Source organism: Phyllobates terribilis, unplaced genomic scaffold (assembly GCF_046119375.1).
Source record: "Phyllobates terribilis strain yellow unplaced genomic scaffold, ASM4611937v1 Scaffold_11__3_contigs__length_659146591, whole genome shotgun sequence".
Lineage (NCBI taxonomy): Eukaryota > Metazoa > Chordata > Amphibia > Anura > Dendrobatidae > Phyllobates > Phyllobates terribilis.
The window spans coordinates 204934581-204948736 of NW_027362771.1; the positions used below are offsets into that span (position 1 = coordinate 204934581).

The window sequence follows — 14156 nt, forward strand, 5'->3', positions numbered from 1 at the left end:
ACCGAGAGGAGGTTGAGGAGGCAGAAGCAGTGGAGGAAAAATGACATAAAGAGGATTGACGCACAACTCGTGGGGACAGCAAGACTTGGACAGCAGCCCCTTGTCCTGCTGTCACCATAGTTACCCAGTGCCCAGTCAGCGACATGTAACGCCCCTGTCCATGCCTACTCGTCCAAGTGTCTGTGGTGAAATGCACCCTGTCACACACAGAGTTTCTCAAAGAAGCGGTGATGTTGTGTGCGACATGCTGGTGGAGCGCAGGCACACCTTTCTTTGAGAAGTAGTGCCGACTGGGCATCTGGTACTGGGGCACTGCGACGGACATAAGGTCTCGAAAATCCTCTGTGTCCACCAGGCGGAAAGGCAGCATTTCTGTAGCCAAGAGCTTGCAGATGGTGAAATTCAACCTCTTAGCTTTCTCATGGCTAGGAGGAAATGGTCTTTTACTTGTCCACATCTGAGGGACCGAGGGCTGGCTATTGTGCTTAGACGGGGTTGATAAGGGTGTCCCCGGCAAACTGCCGGTCTGTGAGGAAGATGCAGGCGGACATGTTAGGTTGCCTTGATCCAAAGGTGGTGCTATCGATGTCGGACAGCGCTCAAGACCAGCTGGTGTTACCACCTCCAAAGAAAATGATGACCTGCCAATCACGCTGGCTGTTGCGGGTAAAGAGGTGGCAGGTCTGCGCCCCAAAACAGGTGTGACTGCTGTCCCCCCAGTCACAGAGGATGAAGAGGCCGCGGATGCACAAGATATGGCAGACGGTGGTTGGCCCGGCCGGCTAGACCGCATTGTAGCACACTGAGCTTCCCACTGCAACTTATGCTTCATGTCCATGTGCCGGTTCATGCATGAAGTACTCAAACTATGTATTTTTTGGCCTCTACTTAGCTTTTGCTGACAAATGTTACAGATAACACGAGTTGGGTCATCTTTATCGATCTGAAAAAATGCCCAGGCTATGCAAGGCTTAGCACCCATGCGACCTGAAGAGCCACCACGACTTGTGGTGAGAGGCAGAGTTGTGTTTGAGGATGCAGTTGTTGACGTGCTTCCAGTACTACGTCTCTGTCCAGGAAGGCGCAACCTGACCTCGTCGTCACTAGCATCTTCCTCCACCTCCTCTGCTGACCTCATCTCTTGGCTGACTGTGGGTTGACAGTAAGTGGGATCTCCGACCTCATCATCATCACCCTGTGCGTTATCACACCCGTCGTCCTCAGAGCCAACCTGTTCCTGCCCTGACAAAAAACTAAAGTTGTCGCTCCAATCAGGTATTTGAGTCTTATCATCGTCTTCCTCATTGTCTCCACCAACAGGAGTTACAGTTTGGGAATGAGGGTCTACATTATGGTCAGAACCTTCTGCGTCTGGTCCTGGATCCGACTCATAAAGATTCTGGGCATCAGTGCAGATCATTTCCTCGTCTGGATTCACAGAAGCGCTGGAGTCGACCTCTGATTCCCAGGCTATAGTATGAGTAAACAGCTCTGCAGACTCAACCATCTGTTCTACCTCATACTCAGACGGGCAGCTGGAGATTTGGGAGCTGTGAGGAAGCAAGTGCGATTTGGGTGACACCTTTGAGGACTGGAGTATTTGTGATGTTGAAGTTGATGTGGAGGAGAGCCCACTTAAAGGAGCACTTGATATCCGTTGAAGCACCTGCTGTTTTTGTGCCTCATCTGGAATTTGTAGCGATTGGCGTGGCCGTAAGAAAGGGATCTTATCACATTGTCCGCTAAAAGAAGTAGACATTTTAGTTTGGCTGGAAGATGGTCTTTCTTCTGCACCTACCCCACGGACACAACCTTTTTTCCCCTTCCCAACACGCCTATTCCCCTTTCCACCAGCAGCAGGCCTTTTTCCACTCATTTTGGTGGTTAACTAATTCACAACTCTGGAGTTGTTTGCACAAAAAAACAATGGATGGTAACCGAGCAGAGCTGAGTGGCCAAACTGTGGTATTAGGCCAAAACTATTGGCTGGGTTAGATGCAGAAAAAAATTATTTTTAATTTGCAACCTGATGGAGGTCAGTATAGATGGACTAATAGACCAAGTCCCACACACCGCTAGAAGCCCAAATATTTTTTCAGAGCTAGATGCAGAAAAATTTTTTATTCAATTTGCAACCTGATGGAGGTCAGTATAGATGGACTAATAGACCAAGTCCCACACACTGCTAGAAGCCCAAATATTTTTTCAGAGCTAGATGCAGAAAAAAATTATTTTTAATTTGCAACCTGATGGAGGTCAGTATAGATGGACTAATAGACCAAGTCCCACACACCGCTAGAAGCCCAAATATTTTTTCAGAGCTAGATGCAGAAATTTTTTTTATTCAATTTGCAACCTGATGGAGGTCAGTATAGATGGACTAATAGACCAAGTCCCACACACTGCTAGAAGCCCAAATATTTTTTCAGAGCTAGATGCAGAAAAAAATTATTTTTAATTTGCAACCTGATGGAGGTCAGTATAGATGGACTAATAGACCAAGTCCCACACACTGCTAGAAGCCCAAATATTTTTTCAGAGCTAGATGCAAAAAAAAATTATTTTTAATTTGCAACCTGATGGAGGTCAGTATAGATGGACTAATAGACCAAGTCCCACACACCGCTAGAAGCCCAAATATTTTTTCAGAGCTAGATGCAGAAAAAAATTATATTCAATTTGCAACCTGCTGGACGTCAGTATAGAAGGACTAATAGAACAAGTCCCACACACTGCTAGAAGCCCAAATATTTTTTCAGAGCTAAATGAAGAAGAAAATTTTTTTATTCAATTTGCAACCTGATGGAGGTCAGTATAGATGGACTAATAGACCAAGTCCCACACACTGCTAGAAGCCCAAATATTTTTTCAGAGCTAGATGCAGAAAAAAATTATTTTTAATTTGCAACCTGATGGAGGTCAGTATAGATGGACTAATAGACCAAGTCCCACACACCGCTAGAAGCCCAAATATTTTTTCAGAGCTAGATGCAGAAAATTTTTTTATTCAATTTGCAACCTGATGGAGGTCAGTATAGATGGACTAATAGACCAAGTCCCACACACTGCTAGAAGCCCAAATATTTTTTCAGAGCTAGATGCAGAAAAAAATTATTTTTAATTTGCAACCTGATGGAGGTCAGTATAGATGGACTAATAGACCAAGTCCCACACGCTGCTAGAAGCCCAAATATTTTTTCAGAGATAAATGAAGAAAAAAATTATTTTTAATTTGCAACCTGATGGAGGTCAGTATAGATGGACTAATAGACCAAGTCTCACACACTGCTAGAAGCCCAAATATTTTTTCAGAGCTAGATGCAGAAAAAAATTATTTTTAATTTGCAACCTGATGGAGGTCAGTATAGATGGACTAATAGACCAAGTCCCACACACCGCTAGAAGCCCAAATATTTTTTCAGAGCTAGATGCAGAAAAAAATTATATTCAGTTTGCAACCTGATGGAGGTCAGTATAGATGGACTAATAGAATGATGCTATGCCCAAAAGATTTTACTTCACTAGGTGCAGTAAAAAAATTGGTATTCTATACACAGGTGGTATATCTTGCAACACAGATAGGCTACTCCACTGACTAACACACTCTGCAATAGGCCAAAAAGGATTAGCTTTGCTAGATTCAGCCAAATGCTGTGAAAAAAACTTGCACAGCACTGGCACAGACCTGCCTGGCAAAAACTGATAGGAACTGATGTAACCTAGTCCTGAAAAGGACTCCAATTACAATTAGTCTTTACTCCCACAATCTATCTATTTAAGAGCACAGACCTGCCTGATAAAAGTCGTAGGAAATGCTGTAACCTAGTCCTTAAAAGGACTGCAATCACAACTATTCCCTACTCCCAAGCTATCTGTATATTTGTGCGAAAATTGGCTTGAAATTAACAAGGTATAGCGCACACAGCAACAGCGGTGCCGTCTAACACGCAGCTGCAGCAGTGAGAAAATGGTGGCGACGGGGAAAATGGCTTGGTCTTATAGGGCAAGGACATGTGACATACACTGCCAATCACACATGCCCTTGCTTGTGTGAAAAAAAGCACTTCGCTCCGTGTGTGCGCTGCTGATAGGCTGACAGATTGCACCTCCCCACTGCAAATGCGGGAAAGAGAAAAAAAAATGGAGATCTTCATTGTTCCTGCAGAGATCCATCCCCTGCCCCTCCCCCCGCCCCGCTGTACACTCAAACTGCGTATTAACATTAATTTTCATCATTACTGAGAAAAAATCCAGTTATGATTTTGGTGCACGAACAGTTATCGAACATAACCTCGAACAGCCGAATTTTTCTCAAATTGTTCGTGTTCGCCGACCGGCTCGAACACCGCCCAAAACAGCTCGAATTTGAGATTGGCGAACAGTTCGAGTAGAACAACGCTCATCTCTATTAGTGAGTTGAGGTGATAGGCTTGTCTAAACAGATGTGTTTTTAAAGCACTTTTAAAAACATGGGGGCTAGATAAAAGTCGCATCATTTGGGGTACTGCATTCCAGAAAATTGGTGCGGCACGACAGAAGTCTTGGAGACGTAAGTATAAAGTTCGAATTAAAGAAGATGTTAGTCTTAGATCAGTTTGAGAATAGAGGGCACTTTAAGGGTGATAGAGACAAATGAGGGATGAGATATAGGGTGGTGCAGAACTGTGGAGAGCTTTGTAGGTGAGAGAGATGAGTATGTATTGTATTCTATAGTGAATGGGTAACCAGTGCAATGACTGGCACAGATTAGATACGTTGGTGAAGCAGCTTAATAGATATACGACCCTTGCTGCTGCATGCAGAATGGATTGGAGAGGAGACAGTTTGTTTCAAGGGAGACCGATTAGAAGAGAGTTGCAGTAGTGAATAAAAGTGACAGTAAGAGTTTTTGCAGTATCAAAGGTGAAAAAAGGTCGGATTCTGGAGATGTTTTTAACCAATTACTTGCCAAATTAGCAATTTTCATTTTTTTTTTTTTTAAATGACAGATTTTTAATGATTTGGGTCCTAATGAATCAGAAACATAATTTGCCAAATTTTTACAAGTACGGATTTTTCAGAAAAGGGCGTCTCAATTTTGGGACATTGGCAGAAAGTGATAGCAAAAACTCAGAAAAGATAGAACTTATTCAACTTTATTTTTTTGCATTTTTTGCTTACAAACTATTATGCAAACAATATGTTTATGCACTTTTTTTCAAAATATTATATTTCAAAATTCTCCAAATAACTCAGTTAGGGGAATGGAATACAGCAAAACAATTAGCATGAAGGGGAAAATCACACCGTTTGCAAATTCTGGTTGTTTTTTCTTACATAAAGCATACCTTCTTTGTGTAGCAATTGGCTCTATCAAATGATTACCAGGATAAAATCTGACGTCATCACTAACTCAGCCACCTAATAATTTACTCCGTTGAGATCCACATGGCTTTGGGGTTGATTGTGCTCTTTTGCTTAGATAGGCCAATCCTCCTCCTTACACTTAGCAGTGGCACACTTTCTTCTGGATTTGCCTTTTGATATGCCCTCCAGGTGTTGACAACGGCAATGTCTATCATTTGAGTTAAAAGGGGCCACCACCACTTTTTGGAATGGATTCTGACACAGTACAGGGAGATTTGTTTGTCCAATAAATCAACTCCCCCCATGTGGGAATTATATTCCTGAACCATCAGCGGCATTGAGATTTGGACATGTTTTTTCTGGTTTTGAGAGTACCTACGAGCTGTTGACAAAGGCTCTATTGTGTTGAAGTTCGTGCCAAACGTGACAACCTTATTATCCTTCCATTTCACCCCAAGAATGTTATTTGCTTTATCAAACCAGTAATCACAAAATCCTCTTTCCTTTTGTTTTTCAATCTCCTTGCTTGGCATAAGAGGACACTGTTTTGTGCGATTTTCTCTCATAGTGCCAGTAGCTTGGATGTTTTTGTTTTTCAGCATCACCAGAGCATCAATACTTGTAAAGAAATTGTCAAAAAATAACTTGTAACTGAATGACTGGGAATTAGGAATTACATTTGTAAGTTGTGAAATTACTCTCAAGCCTAACGGTCCTTCCTCTTTGTCAGACTTACCACAGTAAGGCACAAATTTGTAGAGGTAGCCGTTGGCGCTGCACAAACACCAAATTTTGTAGCCAAATTTTATTGGCTTACCTCGCATGTACATTTTTGTAGGGTGTTTGCCATAGTAGCGGAACATCATTTCATCTAAGGAAAGTTCCTGGTGGAATACACCAAATTTCAGGAATTCTTTCCCCAGTACTTCAAAGAATAAACTAACTTTGTACATCTTGTCAGACTTGTCAATTTTAGAATTGTCATTTAGGTGTATATATTTTATAATTTCCCTAAAACGGTTCTTTGACATTGCTTTGTATACCAATGGAACTCCCACATCTTGAGCTTGTTTCCAGTACATGTCCTCTTGGGAGAGAGAATGATATCCAGACAGTAATAATATGCCTAAGAAAACTTCTAATTCTTCCTCGCTGATGGAAAAGGAGGGTTTATTTTTTTGGTTTGCATATAACATGCTTTGGGTCAAAATAATATCCACAACATCATGGAAAAACAACTCTTCATATACTTCAACTTCATTTTTATTTTCTAAAAGGTCACAAATGTTGCTTATTTCGGGCGTATCCTGGTCCGCACTGCTTTCATATGTTGGTTGACATTTTTTCCATTTTGGAGTTGCTGCACATTGAAATATTTCAGTTGCATTTTTTTTTCTTGCTCACAACTGGTTTTGAAGTTTGATTCCTTGGTCGTTTTCTGCTACTGGTACTTGAAGTTCCTGCTGAGGTGGATGGTAAATTCTCAGTTGATGCCACCTCAGGAGCCTCTTCAATTTCTGTAGAAGTGTGCAATACCTCCAAAGTTCCTGCTACATCATTCAATTCATGAGCAAAAAGCTCATTTTTCTGAAAATCTTCCTCATCAGTTGCCTCATCAGGGTCAGGGGGCAAAATTACTACTTCAACATCAGAAACTTCCACTTCTTGGTCATCTAATTCCTCAAGATAACCTAGTATTTCATCAACAGTAAGTCCTTTTTTATATCGATATGCCATGTTCTTACTGCTGATACAATAAAAACAAAAATTAGTATAGTAATATTTAGTAAACTACAGATAAAAATATATATTATTATTTTAAATATATACAGTATATAAATATATTTCACATTTCACTATCCATTCATAAAACAAGCTAAATAAACAATTGTGATGAATAAAAACATAAAATACCAACCTTATATACTGTGATGGGATCATAAACAATGTCTGACAAGCCAGCAAGTTACAGGGTCTGTTCTCCTGAGTCTCCAATACAGATGAGATATCAGGTTTCACAAAGCATATATAGTCAGAAAGGTACTGGGGAAGGGGGGTGGAGGGGTGAGGGAATTCCAGACTATCTGGTAAGAAGGAAGAAATTAAACTAAAAGACCTCTGCCTGCCATATCAGTTGAAAATGATTTAGGGTTATGTATAAAAACTAGTGAATCAAACAAAAATTTCCATTAAAAAAAACCATCGAAAATAGATAGTGCATTCTGCCAATGTCCTAAAAATGGGACGGCAATTTCACTTGAATATAGCTCTGGCCTTGGTAAATCTACATCAATGCCATTGCATTATATACCTTCCTTCAAGTATAAACAATAGTTCTAATAACTTTGTGATCACAGAACTGTGATTTTAAATAATAATTTCAGCTTATGATCCTAATTTTGAAAAAAACTCGAAAATAGGTGCTTTGAAAGCTCTCTGGGTGGAAGAATATTCAATTAAAAATGACATTGACATGATTTCCTGTTTTGAAAACATTCATTTTACAAACACAACACAAAAAATTGGACCTATTTATAAAATCTTAGTTGCTAGAAGCAAAAGATTAGACGTCCCAAAAAAAGGACATTGGTAGATAGGTGACGGTGACATGAGTGATTGAGTGATTTTACATGGGAAATAAAGGAAAGTTGTTTGTCAAATATGACTCCAAGAAGGAAATTGCAAAGTCAGGTACAGGTAGGTTAGTAGAGGGAGGAAACACAAGGAGTTTAGTTTTGGAGAGATTCAGTTTCAGCCTCTTGTTGAAGAATTATTAAAAAAATTCCCATCTGACAACACTGGCAACAGAAATCACAGTTCATTGGACAACCATGGAGTACTGGCGAGGGAGACACAAACCAGATGCGGCAGAGGCAGAGGAACACTGGCACAGGTCTGGGACAGTTTTCTCAGACCTTCTCAGTGCACAGGCCCTGATACGTGGGGGACTTTGGCAAGGAAGGAAATGTTTTGGAAGATACTGAAGGACTACTTTGGCCACCGTACCAGCATCCTCCATAATTCATCTGTGCCTTACAACTGTTCGGTATCCAAGCTGGACACATGGCATGAACTGTCTCTCTACGCCTTGGAGGTCCTGGTTGCTAGCGTTTTGTCATGGTTTTTAGTGCCGCCGGGGCATTATAACTGATATAACTGATAGGCGCATCCGTCTGTCAACTGAAAATGCTGACAGGCTGATTTATCAAAATGAACAAGGGTTAGATTGGGCCAGACTTCACAACACCACCAGATGATGGCAGCGAAACATAAACTCAAATCCAGTGTTTATTTTTTGCGGGTTCTATTCCCATGCACCCTTTCATACCCAGACATGGGTATACGCTTCAGCATTTATTTTATTTTATGTCACCCTTCTCCTTCTCCTCAACCTCCACCACCATATCACCAGGGAGACCATCATGCAATGCCCACATAATTTTTGTAAGGGTGTTTATGATGCACCTAAGAACTATTTTTAGAGGTATACCTCTAACTTCATATATAATATATTTGTATACCCCCCAGGGGTCATTGTTTTTCAGCCCATGCACTTAGTGCATGGCCATTACCAGTCTAGGAGACTCACTCCTTAATTCTAGAAAATAAACTTGTAACTGTGGCCCACCACTACTGTGACAAAACAGCTTATAATTTGAATCAGCAAGATGGTTAAATTTGTTAAACCAAGAGAAATACACTATTCTGTTTGTGTGACTTGTGAATGTATGTGTATTTCTGTGGTGGGTCAAGATGGACAGACCAGTATTTGTCCTCTCTTGGTTCTGAAACAATGATGTTTGTTACTATGCTAATGCATATTAAACTAAAGCCAGCTAGATCTTTATTCACAAGAGTCCCTTGATATACCAACTATGTAAATTGATTTAAGGTTCAAACAATGAGCCTTAGCCCTGTGGAAAAATACCATCCTTAATCATTGACCTGTGGATGTGTACTTCAAAGGACAATTGAACTATTTAAGGAACATGTACATCTGTAGTAGGAGATTTGACAGAAATTTGAAAGAGACTTTACAAGGAGAATCAAAGATCAAACTCTCTGCTTGGTTGCATGGCTTTATCCAAAGAGACACAGACACTGCAGGAGAGGAGCCAGAGAGCAGAAAAGAGCAGCCAGTGCAGCCTGAGAGTCTTAGATATGGCTTAACTTTGTGAACAGGAAAAATAAAGCTGGACTCATCGAGTGGATGAGGAGCTCTAATGTATCATTGGTGCAGGAGAATGCACAAAGGAAATATGGTGGCCCCCCTCCAGGTTTGGTTGGAGAAGCTCCTCCGCATGGTTCTGAAATTTTTATTGCCAATATTCCTCAGGAGATATATGAAGATGCATTGATACCCCTCTTTCTGTCTGTGGGAAAGCTGTATGAGTTTTTCTTAATGATGACTTTCAGTGGCCTAAACTGTGGCTTTGCTTGTGCATGTTATTTCTCAAAATGCATTGCAGATTAGGCCATTGCCCAACTCTGTCGTCAAGACATTCAAGGCATAAAGATCTTTGTGTGTCGAAGCACTGAGAATTGTGAGCTGATGTTGGACGGGCTGCCATTGATTATGGAACAAGCTGCATTAGAGGACTTTGTGGGAGAAATGACAGCCTGAGTAGATACAGTTTCCCTCTATGCCAGTCCTTTCACCGACCTAAAGAATATTGCTGTGGTGAAATACAACTCTCACTGAGAAGCAGCCCTGGCTAAGAAAAGTCTGTGTGTAGGTTCCTGGACACTCTATGGCTGCTTTTTTACTGTGGACTGGCTCCAGAAAACTATAAGACTTAAGAGAAATCTGGCACCTTGACAAAGCCAAATTCTGTTCTCCCTCTGATATCTAAAAAACAGTTGATGCTGGAGAAACTTGCACCTACTGCCACTCAGTGTCTTCAGCTCCTTTGTGAGAAACTAATGTTTGGGCAGCCAGTCTACCAAAAAAAAATTCCTGAGATTTGGAAATTGTGGATGGCTTCGTTTCAGGTACTGGGTGCTAATACCAAACCATGGCTCGCCTTTCACTGGATATTCCTGGCTGGTTGGAGATAAGCTCATTCCCACAAAAAAGTACCAGCAAGCTAAGCAGATGGTGGCCTCTATCATCATGAAGGAGTTTGCTCATTGTCTAGGAGACAGACCACCGCTGCTGTCTACCTTGTGAACATTGTATTGAAGCTTGCAAGGATTAAGAGGTTACATTGGCGAGTCTGGTTTTTATACTAAAGATCCTGCTGTGTTTTTATAGCTTTTTTTTACGTCTCTTCAAATGTGTATTGGAGTGCGTCCTAATTTTTGGCAATAACAGTATAAGAGACCCACTCCTTAATAATCGGAAGAACAGTTCAAATAGATTCTATATTCTAGAATATTGCCTGTCTTATCATAAATTTGTTTACGGGTGAGCTATCGCAGTATGGAAAGCGTATTGCACCGATCCAGTCAAGTATTATTGCCTTATACTGCATGCTGCTGGTGCTGCAGAAAAAAAATACAAATCTATTCTATTACCTATTGATACCACTGTTAGATGCATTTACAATAGGGACAGGTGCTCCTAGGTGGTATTATCAGCTCGAGATGAGTGTTAATTCTGGTCGCATAAATCTCTTCCACAGTCCATACTTTTTTTTTTAAATTTATTTGGCCTTATATACAAGTCATGACCCTGGAAAGAATGTTTCTTAACATTTCTTCCAGGAAAATCCATTTTACCTTCGTTTTTGTATGCTTTAATGTCAGTCTGCAAAAATGGTGTAATACTCTGACAACATTGTTCACAGTTATGCTATTGCTCAGTGACCAAGTGTAAAGAGGTTTGAACAACACACAACTGTAAGACTGTAAATGAAGTGTAATATTTGGCATGCTCCAAAAAATGTCACGATTATTACCGCAGTAATATCGAATCACGTCTAATGATGGACAAGTTTCTCTGCTTTTACAATACAGTAATGAGAATAAAATCAAAAAAATCTGGCTTTATTCTGCTAACAAGCAAATGGAGCAGTAAAATGGTGTACTGTATTGATTCTTAAGCAAATATCAGGATTAAGAGCAAAAAAAAATTAGCCCTGATATATAGGGCTATGGATATCTATAACAGCAGCAGAGCAGACAGAATGTATTCTGCTCATACACTCTTCACAAACTGCCTGCCTAACTCCTGCTATCACTAGGATTAATAATATATGCAGCTGGATTAGTCCTTAGAAGGACTGTTAGCTTAGATGTTTAGTAGAAAAAAGAGAGGAGTCGCTCACTGGTCTATTCGGGTGCTCTGAAGAAAAAAGTAATCTAAATTGCAAAAAGTGCCGAAGTTCTTTTTGCAATTTACCTTAGATGTTTATCTATAGCTGTGGAATACCTAATACCTCACTAATAGTGTTGAGCGAGCATGCGCGACACTGCTCAGTACTCGCCCGAGCATCTCACTACTCGGGATGTTCGGCGAGCACCGAGTATTTCCGGGTTACTCGGGCGGGAGCTAGGGTCTCCGCCCTGCACATTTGGCGCTCTTTACAGAGCCAATGAACATGCAGGGATTGCCAGCCAGTCACTGGAATGCCGCAGCCATGTTGTTTGTGGGCATTACAGTGATTGGCTGGCCGCACAGCGTCACCTCGAGTATTTAAAACCGGGCGCTGCCATCTTGGACACAGTCGCTCCGGATCAGACAGTATAGGGAGAGTGCTGCTGAGTTAGGGAGATATATATAGTGCAAAATAGGTAGTGTAGGGTCTCTAAAGGCTGCCAAATCAAACAAACAGTCCTTCTCAGGACTAATATCCATCCCAGAAATCAGGCAGGCAGGCTGTATAGGAGACGCAGTGGGTATACCAGCAAATGCTGCATTACAGTCCTGTGTGCTCCTGTTGGTCAAATCGCTAGACTTATCACCCGGTCTCAGGTGCCAGGAAAAATCTTTTTTTTTTTTCATCTAAATCCTGTATTTTTTTTTTCCTCAGTCAGACTGTACAAATACGTGTCTTATTAACCTTTTAGTATTTTTTTCCCCACAAAAAAAAAATTGAGTGTGTCTGTGACTGTTCAGACACCGATATATCTGTTTAAAAGAGTCTGGTGTAGGCCAGAGAAATAGAACTGTGGTTTTGCAGTTCCACGGGTCAAATCTCTGTATTATCCTGCTTTTGACATTTTTGCCGTAAAAAAAACAGTAATAGTGACTCCCTGACTGTTCAGACACCAATATATCTGTTTAAAAGAGTCTGGTGTAGGCCAGAGAAATAGAACTGTGGTTTTGCAGTTCCACGGGTCAAATCTATGTATTATCCTGCTTTTGGCATTTTTTCCGCAAAAAAAAAACTGTAATAGTGTCTCCTTGACTGTTCAGACACAAATATATCTGTTTAAAAGAGTCTGGTGTAGACCAGAGAAATAGAACTGTGGTTTTGCAGTTCCACGGATCAAATCTCTGTATTATCCTGCTTTTGGCATTTTTTGCTATTAAAAAAAACAGTAATAGTGTCTCCTTGACTGTTCAGACTCAAATATATCTGTTTAAAAGAGTCTGGTGTAGGCCAGAGAAATAGAAATGTGGTTTTGCAGTTCCACGGGTCAAATATCTGTATTATCCTGCTTTTGGCATTTTTTGCCATAAACAAAAACTGCAATAGTGTCTCCCTGACTGTTCAGACACCAATATATCTGTTTAAAAGAGTCTGGTGTAGGCCAGAGAAATAGAACTGTGGTTCTGCAGTTCCACGGGTCATATCTCAGTATTATCCTGCTTTTGGCATTTTTTGCCGGTAAAAAAAACAGTAATAGTGTCTCCCTGACTGTTCAGACACAAATATATCTGTTTAAAAAAGTCTGGTGTAGGCCAGAGAAATAGAACTGTGGTTTTAGAGTTCCATGGGTCAAATCTCTGTATTATCCTGCTGTTGGCATTTTTTGTCGTAAAAAAAACAGTAATAGTGTCTCCCTGACTGTTCAGACACCAATATATCTGTTTAAAAGCCTCTGGTGTAGGCCAGAGAAATAGAACTGTGGTTTTGCAGTTCCACGGGTCAAATCTCTGTATAATCCTGCTTTTGGCATTTTTTCCGTAGAAAAAAACTGTAATAGTATCTCCCTGACTGTTCAGACACCAATATATCTGTTTAAAAGAGTCTGGTGTAGGCCAGAGAAATAGAACTGTGGTTTTCCTCTTCCACGGTTCTAATCTCCTTTTTATTACCCTTTTTCCATTGATAGTGCGAGGGTAAGCTATTTTACTTCATTTACAATGGGCAAGGCACGTGGCAAGGGACATGGAACTGGACGTTCTGCTGATGGTGCGTGTAGAGGACGGGGCCGTGGCCAAGGTGAAAATGTGCCACAACTATAGATGAGCGTTGTTCGACTCGAACTGTTCGCCAATCTCAAATTCGAGCTGTTTTGGGCGGTGTTTGAGCCATTCGGCGAACACGAACGATTTGAGAAAAATTCGGCTGTTCGAGGTTATGTTCGATCACTGTTCGTGCACCAAAATCATAACTGGATTTTTTTTCAGTAATGATGAAAATTAATGTTAATACGCAGTTTGAGTGTACAACGGGGCGGGGGGAGGGGATGGATCTCTGCAGGAATAATGAAGATCTCCATTTTTTTTTCTCTTTCCCGCATTTACAGTGGGGAGGTGGAATCTGTCAGCCTATCAGCAGCGCACACACGGAGCAAAGTGCTTTTTTTCACACAAGCAAGGGCATGTGTCATTGGCAGTGTATGTCACATGTCCTTGCACTATAAGACCCAGCCATTTTCCCCGTCGCCACCATTTTCTCACTGCTGCAGCTGCGTGT

General features: G+C 41.0%; 1 pseudogene; it reads left to right on the forward strand.

Annotated features, from left to right (window-relative positions):
• Positions 1 to 7292: 7292 nt before the first annotated feature.
• Positions 7293 to 10516, forward strand: LOC141167243 (dead end protein homolog 1-like; annotated as a pseudogene).
• The last annotated feature ends 3640 nt before the right edge of the window (positions 10517 to 14156 follow it).